Source organism: Chiloscyllium punctatum, chromosome 36 (genome assembly GCF_047496795.1).
Source record: "Chiloscyllium punctatum isolate Juve2018m chromosome 36, sChiPun1.3, whole genome shotgun sequence".
Classification (NCBI taxonomy): Eukaryota; Metazoa; Chordata; class Chondrichthyes; order Orectolobiformes; family Hemiscylliidae; genus Chiloscyllium; species Chiloscyllium punctatum.
The window spans coordinates 44,447,618-44,458,680 of NC_092774.1; positions in this window are offsets into that span (position 1 = coordinate 44,447,618).

Sequence of the window (11,063 nt, forward strand, 5' to 3'; positions counted from 1 at the left end):
GTTGATTGCCCTGAGAGATGTGATCCACTTTTAACTGCAGTTCGAAATGGTTTCACAAAATGTTCAGTATGTTCTCAGCTGATACCAGACAGATACATTGCATCAGATACAAGGCATAAAAACGACAATAGAAAATCCATCCCTGTTGAACATGCATCACGTTGTTTCTGACGGTTAGATCCAGATTGAAGAAACTGTTTCACAGGCGAGTCAGAAATGAGCCTAACATTGCCGTATGCACGTAATCAAATGTCTCAAGAACCTCCATCACCTTCTCTCAGCTATTTATATCGTATTTTTCGGGCATATCCAGCAGAGTTTGTGACGCAGGTATGAGTCAAGTATGAGTTTATCTCACAGTACAGAACATTGACTCTGGAGTTCATGAAGTCTCACGGCATCAGGTCAACATTTTGCAAGGGATCCTCATCAACCAATTAAATCAGTACTCCTACATGCTGAGCACAAATTGAAAAGAGAACTGGGGTGGCACGCAATGGAGTGACCAGCAAGAAGGAAAAATACAATTGACCTCGTCCTCACGAAGTTGTCTGCTGCAAATGGACCTCGCCATGACATTATCGGTAAGAGAGACCAGTGCACAGGCATGTTATCATACCACAAATCATTGTCATAGTAAGAATAACTGCATTGTATTGTGTACAGTTGTCATGCTAAACGAGATGGACTCGGAATAGATCTCGAAAAACAAAACGGGGCATCAGTGCAGTGGCATATAGAAGTATCAGCAGAAAACATTTCTCCAACAAACTTGTAACGTCATAGCTCGGCAAAGCCAATTTGCAACAACAACAATGGAAGGGGTTCGACACTGGTTCAATGAAATATGCATGAAGGAAGGCGAGGAGCAGCACAGGAATGATTTTACTTTCCTACTTATTCATACGACAGACCTTTCTTTCTAGGTAATAACAAATACTTAAGTATCTGTATCTTGGTGACTTATACATAAGATGTATTCATTATGTGGCGACTTGCAAACAATTGTTCTCAGTTGAGAACATGTGATAGTAATGCTAATTCAGTTCAATTCAATGAAATTCTATTCAGGGATAATTAATTGGGTTTGATTTCGGCGACTGTCTGTGTCGACATTGTACATTTTCCTTGTGGCTGTAGATTCCCCAACAGTCCAAAGATGTGCAGGCTCATTGTGTTGCCAATATCACGATGTGTCCAACAGTGTCCACTGAATTGCATGCAAGGAGGTTTGGTTTTTTCAAAAGCTGCACTGCTGGATTGCAACAATGTGGTAGATAGTGGAAGTGTGTGCAGTGTGTGCAGACGTGATGGGCCGAATGGCCTTTTTTGATCTGTCAGAATTCTGTTATTATATGAAGTGCCTCGTGCATGACCAATCTCGACGGCCTCCAAATAATTCTTGATTTGCCTGGGTCAGTCAACTCTGACAACACGCGAGGGTTTAACACCATCCAGAGAAAACAGGTCATTTGATTGGCAGCAAATACACCACCATTTGCCATTTCTTTCATGGTACACTATAAGAACAATGTGCAAACCGCACGACAGAAATTCAACAAGGCGCAAATTTTAACAGGAACGTTAAACAGTAACTTCCTATCTGGTTCGACTTCCATGGAGAATGACAATGGCTTCAGTTGCACTTGCACATCACCAACTGCAAGTTCCCTTCCACAGCAGTCACCATCGACACCGACAAATCAATTACAATTCCTCTGATGTCACTGAGGGAAAATTCTGGAACGTGCTCCTGAAAGATATTGTGGTGTATCTTCACCAAAGGCACTGCAACAATTCAAAGAAGATGTTCACCACCACATTCTAAAGAGCAACCAGAGACGAGAAATAAATGCTCATTCGGTATCCTCATTAAGACTTGCCAATATGTCTTCTTCTAACTCGTAGACTTCTGGTTCATCCTGTACTGAGAGTCATAGAGTCTTACAGCACGTAAACAGGCCCTTTGGTCCAAACTGTCCTATGCTGAGCAAAGGTTCCGTCCACAATTACCCCATTTCTCTGCACTTGGCCCACACCTTTCGAATCCTTTCCTAACCATGTATTTAAACATATGTATTTCGAATATTCATAACGTACCCGCATCCATCACTTCCATTGGCAGTTCATTACATAAACGTTCCATTCTGTGTGTTAAAGAAAAAGTTATCCCTCTGGATCCCTTTCATAGTTTCCCCCCAATCTTAAACTGATACTCTCTAGTCCTCCATTCCACAATCCCGAGGAAATGACTGCGTGCATTCACCCTATCTATGCCTCGCATGATCATATGCAACTCTATAACATCCCTCCTGGGTCTCCTTCGCTGTAAAGAAGAAAAGGCCTAGCTTCTCTAACCCTTACTCTCGTTCAGACTCTTGAGTCCTTGAAACATCCTTGTAAATGTCTTCTGACCTCTTTCCTTCCGACAAAAAGTTTTTTGAAAATTGAACACAATACTCCAAGTGTGGCCTCACCAACGTCCTGCATATCTGCAATATAACTTCATGAGTTCTATACTCAATGCCTTGACTGACGAATGTCAGTGTGCCAAAAGCCTTCTTCACTATCCGGTCTACCTGTGACTCCATTTTCACAGAACTGTGAACCTGAACTCCAAGATCCCTCTGTTCCACTACACTCCTTAAGGCCCGATCATTCTCCATGACACTCCTTCCTTCTTTTGACTTTCTGAAATGCACGAACACAATTATCAAGGTTAAACTCCATTTCACGGCCGACCTTCCCAGCTGATCAAATTCGCTACACTCCAGTCTTCACCCGTGGCTACCAGTGACGCAAAAATATCACTCAGTTTCCCTGAAATTTCTTCTCTAGCTCCTTGGATATATTTTTGGATTTATCTGGTCAGGACCAGAAGATTTATCTTCATGTATGCTAATATACACAAAAGCTTATCTACTGCGATAGAGACTGTCCCCAAGCCATCACGCCATCCTCCCTAAGTTTCTAAGTATTCACGTCTTCCTCCATGGTGATCACAGAGAAGAAATATTCATTGAGAACCTCGCTCATTCCTGCACTTCTGCACATACATGCCCACTTTGGTATACGAAGGGTTCTATTCTCTCTAGGTGTTATTTTTCCTTTAATATACTTAAAGGACGTCCTCAAGATTTCGAGAAGGAATTGGTCGTTGTTGTTATATTTTTTTTCACGTTGAAAGCAGAATACAACATAAGAGTGACGAAATGAAACTGGCGATCACAGGTTTGGTGGTGCAATAAAATTTCAACTTACCATTCTTGAAAACACAGTTGTTAATTTTGTCAACCTGATACTGATTGACACGATGTCCATAATAGTGTAAAAAATATATACGTATTGTGTTAGAACAGTAGGGTTCGGATCGTGTAACATAGATCAGAAATTTTATGTATATTTTGTGTTTCGCCCACTCAGAGAAATATTGTCTGTGTACATAGGTGACACATCCTATGCTTCCAAATCTCTCCCTTTCTAAACCAGCCACTAGGAAAGATTTCGGCACACTTATTCAACAGCAACCTTCCCCCCAATCACAGAGGGATGCTCCAGCATTAGCAGGTTCGACATTTCATCAAGCCGTCTCTTGTCTACTTATTAAGAAAACCATCTGGGATGGACAGATAATACATCTCAGAAAGAAATGTTCGCCAAAATCATCGTGTTACCATGAGCATAAACGTTTTTACGTTCCATTGGACAGAGTGTGAATTGCTGCCACAAAAATTCTCAGACACCTTTGCGTGACTGTGGGCAGATCAGGCATGTGTTGCGCAAATTTGATTCGTGAGTGTGCATTCTCTGACATAATTACAGATGTGCACTTCCCTGAGTAAATAGATTATCTCATCTGTAATAAGATAACTCTTTGCATTCCTTCTTTACATTCTATAAATCAAAGTATTGGAGACTTTTAACCAACAAAATCCCATGCAAAATCTGACACTTGCAATAACGGATTGTCGCTGAGACCTTTTATGCAAAGATTTACTATCCTCTCCACTCACAACGCTGAGCTTTCTGGACGATTCTCCTGGACTGCAGCTTGTCAATCAATCCATAAACCTGTGCCAGAGCTTCCATCTTGACATCGTGCATACGTAGTATTCGCAGTAGAGGTTAAACAAAGATCGTGTGTCCCCCATGAGATGAACATGAAACTCAACGATTGTGACAACGATTGGATCAGCAGACGTATTAAAAACATGGAGACTCGTAGAATCATTTATTGTTGTTGACGGAACTGCCATTGACTGCCATCAATCAGACAGGAGAAAAGTGGGATACAGAAGAGACCAGAATTACAGGACAACAAGAATGTCTTCCAAATTAGATTAAATTCTGTGCAGTGTGCAAACTGACCCATCGGCCCAACATGTCCACACCGCCCCTCCTAACAGTAACCCACCCAAACTCACTCCCCGACATTTAAGCCTAACTAATGCACCTAACACTGTGGGCAATGTAGCATGGCCAATTCACCTGACCTGCACATCTTTGGATTGTGGGAGGAAACCAGAGCACGCGAAGGAAAGCCATGCAGACACAGGGAGAATGTGCAAACTCCACACAGACAGTTGACCGAGGGGGGTTGCTGTGAGGCAACAGTGCTAACCACGGAATCACAGTGCCACCCAATTCCGTTTTGTTCACAAAATGGAGACATCAGCACTTTTCGCCAAACTCTAATTGCCCATAAATTGAATGGCTCATGCGGCAATTCTAGAGCAACTTTAGAATATGCCTGCACAGTTTGTATGAGGCCTAGGAGATTTTGTTTAATGAAGTGTGATCTTAATGAACCAGTGTTTTTTTTAAAGATATGGTCCCATGGTCGCTATTGCTAAGAGCAATTCCAGATTTGTTAATGAACCTTCAATTCCAGCTGCAACTTTGGTGAGATATCAACTGAGTTCACCAACCTGGATTAATAGTCCAATCACGTTCTCATTCTACCACTTCAGTGTACATTTTGATGCCTGTAAATATGGAAGCCCTACAAATGATGTCGAAGGACGAAAATTGAGGAAATATTTTGAATGTTCAAGATGAGTGGAGTTATTCCAGGAGACAGATTCAGTCATCAAATCGACATGTAACAAAGGAAAAAGAACATTTTCAGCAACACGTGAGCAAAGGAAAGTTGAGAGTCGAGTGAAATTTCAAAGTGGCAAGAAAACAGACGTTGTAGTGGAGTCAATAATGTTGGAGAAAGCTCGGTTTCCATTGGGATACTGATACTCTGAATCCTGGTTTTGATTGGACGATGGCCAATGAGAAGAGTGGATCAGGGAATTCTGAAACTAATGTTTTGACAGGAACAGAAGACATTGGTTTTGGTGGTATCTATACTGTTTCATAGTTGGAGCTTCTGCTCGTCCACCCATAGCTTTCATACAAGTATTATTCAGAGAGAAACCATCGATTCAAAATAAAAGTTGTTCAGGTAGAGCCAAGGGCCATCAACACACGTGTGAAATCTTGATTTGTAGATCACCTTGGAGTAAATGATTAAAACAACAGGAATGTACGTAAAACGTTGGGCACCAGTCGTATTGCAACGCTCACATATTACACTGGATAGTATGCATATTTGAAACAAGTGTAAAATAATCTTTGCAAAATACAGGTGTGGAAGTCTTCAGATTTTGTTTCAGATTTTATTTGCAATTCTCAAAGCCACTTCAACAATTCTGTCGTGCTCTAGTTATGCCAGTAAACCATTCATGAGATTTTCAGAATATGCACATCAGACACAGTTGCTCAGATTTTGGCATAAAGGGTTAAATACATCTCCAGGAAACTATACTGTAGACAGCTCAGATGATGAACAGGACTTGAAACTTAAATTAGAACATATCAAACATTAACTAACGTTGGTTTTGACATCGGAATTATTTTTAATTTTTATTAATTTGCAGCTGAAGGCCGTGTCCCGCGAAAGAGGAGTAGCTGGTTGTCCTGCATCGCGCTGCTGCAGTGAGTCTTAGTCTACTAGTATTGGAACTAGAACATTTTCTCTATTGCGTTCCACTGTGCAGTAGTACCCTGGATCTGAAAGTGCGTAATTAGCCATCCAGCCGACTTAAATTTCTGCAGGATAAGAGCAGGACAGCCGTCTTCTCTGCGTTAATCTCGGCCGTGGATAAGATCAGGATGTAAAATTCATAAGGACGCATTTCGTCAGTCAAAAGGACAATACTTTGCTGAGTCCGTTGTTTGTACAGATTTCACAATTTTTGTTGTTTCTCATAGTATACGTATGGAGGTGTAGAATGATCTTCTACCTCAAAGACTTACACATAACTCCAATTGTTCATCGATGAAACCCATGCTTAATTTTGGTAGGTTTACCTCCTTCTCATGTTCAATTACCAGAAGGTCGAGTCGATCAGCTTTAAAAAAAACACAGCAACTGATGGGATGCAATCATTTGCAGCATATTCAGATTAGTATTTACAGAATGAGCAAGGTCAAAATTATAATATTGCATATTCCTATTTATATGGGCAATTTATGTGGAGAGTGAATGATTTGTTATAACAGTAGCTCATTTAACTTGCCACTGAACCCCAACTAACCTGCAAATGCTTTGACGCTATGGTCAAATGGCATGGTTAATTCACCCAATCTGCAAATCTCTGGACTGTGCGAGGAAATCTATGTCGACATTTGGAGAACGTGCAAATTGCAAGCAGATACTCACCCGAGGAATAGGAACTAATTTCCTGATACTGTGAGGCAATGGTGCTCACTACTGAACTACTGAGTCCCCGTGCCATGAGTGTCGGGTGAAATATTTGAGGCCACACTGCACCGGGGACCCGAGTTGGATTCCTGGCTTAGACGAGCGTCTGTTTGGAGTTTGTAAGCCTCCCGGTGTCTATGAGCATTTACATGCTATCTAAAAATCTGCACGTTAGGTAGATTGGCCATGCAGAAAACTTTCGTGTCATGTGCAGGTTAGATTGGTTAGCAATATTTAAAAGAAAAGTACTGTTTGGTGTCAGGTTTTGGGTGGATTTGGATGGAATGTTCTCCAGGTTCGTGCAGACTCAATGGGATCAATGGTTAGCAATGCTAACTCAGAGCACCAGGGAACTGGTTTTGATTCCAGATTGGGTGACAAACTGTGTGGAGTTTCTGCGTTGTAGTATGTCTGCTTGAATTTCCTCCAGTGCTCTGACCCAAGAGAAATGTTTGGCTGATATTGGTATTTCATAGTTCTTCCCAATCTGCTACCATTACTTGATGCTTGCTCACAGTGATGCATTTACTTCCATTCCACTGAGGATTTCTCGTTGCCACTTACTCTTACTCTTCCGTTCTCTTACTCCTATCTACTTGGAAGAACGTAGTTATGTCATCTAAGTCGCTGCAGATGATTTCACACACAATGGTCGCTGTCTGTTTTGGCCAAATCTTTTTAATGAAATTGTTCATTGTGTTGACATAAATGTCCATCTCTTTGCAAACACCTAAAAATAATCAGGAATACTTATGTGTTACAATAGTTCCATGATGTGTAAAAACGTTATGGATATTATTGCGAGTTTTCTGTCGTGATATCTGTTTATGTTCTTCCCCCTATCTTGAATGAAGTGGTGTAACATTTTCAGCAAGATATTTGGTGATCTTTCCGCCAATTTGGAGTATCTGGAATACAATGTGAAGTGACAGTTTCCATGCTGATGTTTCAAATGTTCATTGATTAAACTAACTGTAATTGTTCAGTTTTTGGCTTTATGGCCTATGTGAGCTAGATCAAGTGTGAATTCTGAAAATAGACAGAAGGTCTCACCCATTTCAGTGCCGAAATGAAGCTGTCTGAACCAGCCAATCCAAAAAAGTGGATACAAAGCATCACGTCTGTAGATTTCGTGCATCCTTTAGCACATGTTTCTTGTCTCTTTGCAACAGTGAGACATGTTTGGTAATGTACCGTAGGAACTCTTCTGTTACTCGGTTCTCAGGAGAAAAAAGGCTGTCGAAACAATTAAAATGCATCCAACATGTTTTAAAGTGAGAATCACGAGGAAATATTTATTATTAGGTACACAAACTTTATCTAAATACGATGGATATTCATAGTGCTAATCTTAACACCAAGAAGATCAGATGGAGCAACAGAGGTAGATTATTAGCTCTTCCAGTCTGCTCCGTTTATTCAATGTAGCCATTGTTGATTCTCAACTGCATTATCTTGCCATTTTCCATTCCAATACTGATCGAAACGTCTGTCAATTTCAAATACCTTTCATCACAAGGTACATTACAAATTGAATTTCAACCTCTGTCTTCTCTTCTCCCTCTCCTCGGCTCCTGTAATGTGAACGCTTCATACCATGTTCAAAAATATTTCACCATATTCTTCCAATAATCTCCGATTTGTAAACCATATTTGAATGCCCGTACACTCCCGGTTGTATCCCACGTCACTTGTTGCGTATTTCCTTCATCGACTACGCGATTCTTGTCGAGATTAACTTCAACTTTGAAATGTTATTGATGGTGCTTAATCACCTTCAATGCTGCCCCATTATTGTTTTTCTATGGAAATTTCGCCAACTTCTTCTCGAAGATCACAAATCTGCATTCCTTGGATTTCAGACTATTGCATCTTTGATATCTTAGAACTGGTGACAGATGTGTCTGAAAATTTTGGCTTCACCCTCGAATTAATATTATCTGCGAGACTGTGATCTTATTTCCAAATAGTCCTGAAGGATTTAAAGACATTCCTTGCAATTATAAGTGGGTGAGCGAAACGTAATGAATGGAACAAAATGGAAATTCTTAATTTATGAATAAAATAAACTGTTCTTGAACTGGGCAAAGAAAAGTTACTTGAGAGTTCAGAAGCAGATTCTGTGTTGTTAAAATAGATTATCGAGGAGACACTACATTGTTGGCTGTATCCAAAACCAAGCAATTACCTTGGAGGAAAGAATGGAGCAAATTTGTTTTAACTTACAAAAGTAAGGCTCAGAAGTATATGGTTCCTATTCTTTCCATACTTTCTTTCTCGCGAGCTCTCTCTCTCTCTCCTTCTCGCCCACACTGTGTCTTTTGCACACCAGCGCCGTTTGTCATTCCGACGTCCAGTTTTCACTATTTCCCTCTGCCTCTCTCCACCTTTTTCTCATTGCTTGCCATCCTTTAAACCATACCTCGAGTTTTCACCCACCCACTCAGTACCCATCCACGATCAATCTCCTCTCGCTCTATCTCTCAGTCTATCGCTTTCTGCCTCATGCCCTTTCTGTATTAAACAATCACACTTTTTTGGAGGTGACAGTACATTCCGTCCAAATATCCATGTGTAGTATGTATTGCAATGTGGCAGCGGGAAGTGTTCGTGAATAGAATGTTTTTTCAGCTAATACAGGATTGCACACGCACACCAGCTCGCCACTTCTTTTAATTTGGAAGAAACACATTAAATGCAAAAGAGCTTACAGGCCTCCTCCGGAATATTCAGGACCCCCTCCCACCCCGCCCCACCATTGCCAAAAAAATTGTAAAGAATGAGGGCTCTTGTTGTGGAGGGCCAGTGTTCATGCCTTTGAATCGGGAGGCTCACAGGCCAAGTCCAATTTGCTCAAGGGGCATGTCATAATATCTGTGTACAGTTCAATGAGGAAATGCCGAAAACAATGTGAAGAGGTATCTCGAAACCAGCAGATCCTAGTTGAAGTTCAACCCGCTCCAGAGCAGCAGATTAGCATCTTTGAATAGCTTGAGTGAATAAGTTGAAAGGAATGTGTGAAGTGTCCTGCGGAACAAAAGCTGTGGGTTCAAATAGATTCAATACCTCGTTTCAAATTCTACCTGCTGGTGTTTAATCATATCTCTGTAGATTTAAATTAACGTAGGTACCTCTGAACCAGAAGGCTCGGGTGCAAAAAATAATTCTTTTGGATGTGGGCAATAGCATAACTGAACAGGTTGATTCGAAAACATAGAAAAAAGATAATCAGAGCCCTTGCAGTACAGTGATAGTGGGAGAAAGTGAGGACGGCAGATGCTGGAGATAAGAGCCGAAAAAGGTGTTGCTGGAAAAGCGCAGCAGTTCAGACAACATCCAAGGAACAGGAGAATCGACATTTCGGGCATAAGCCCGACAACGTTTTGGAAATGACCCCAGGATTCCTGAAGAAGGGCTTATGCCCGAAACGTCGATTATCCTTCTCCAAGGATGCTGCCTGACCTGATGCACTTTTCCAGCAACACATATTTTTGATACAATAACAGTGTCCCTATCTCTGGACTGTTGAGGTCTGAGTTCAGCCCTGTCTGCTCCAGAGTTGTGTGATATCATCTCTGAAACTAAGCAGATAAAACAATGCAAAGCGGGATTGCTCGTGGGGGGAAAAACTGTTCAGTTGTCTCAAAGAGCACTTTCAGTTGGGAATGGTACTGTTTGTGATGACTCTGCGGGCTGCAGTGTTCATTGACCGGCCTTAAGCATTGTCAATGACCTTTTTATTTACGTCAGTCTGTTTGAGGATCCTAGATTCATGCTGGGATCTTTACTGTTCGATATGCGTTAATGATTGAATGTGAACATAGAAGCACTAATTGGCATGTTTTTGGATGACTCGACAATTGGTGATGTCGTTGGTGGTGAGCAGAACTGTCTCGGAGCAGAGTCTAATATTGATAATCTGGGAAATTGGGTAGAACAGTGACAGATGAAATTTAATTCAGTGTAATGGGATGTGATGCATTTTGGGAGATTGCAAAATTAAAAAAAAATCACAAATCATGCAACCCGAGGTAACACTGAGGAACACAGGGAGCTTAGTATATACGTCTATAGATCACTGAAGTTGCATGGACATTTGCAGTGGTAAACAAGGCATATGGGACGCTTGCCTTCAAAGGCCAAGGCGTAGAACAATAGGAGAAAGTAAGTCTTGTTCCAGCTTTAGAAGAGAAATTAGTTAGATCAGAAATAGAAGATTGTGTTCAGTTCTGGTTGTCACATTGCAAAAAGGATCTCAAAACAGTTGACAGGAGGTAGACGAGATTAGCCAGGATGTTAGTTGGCAGGA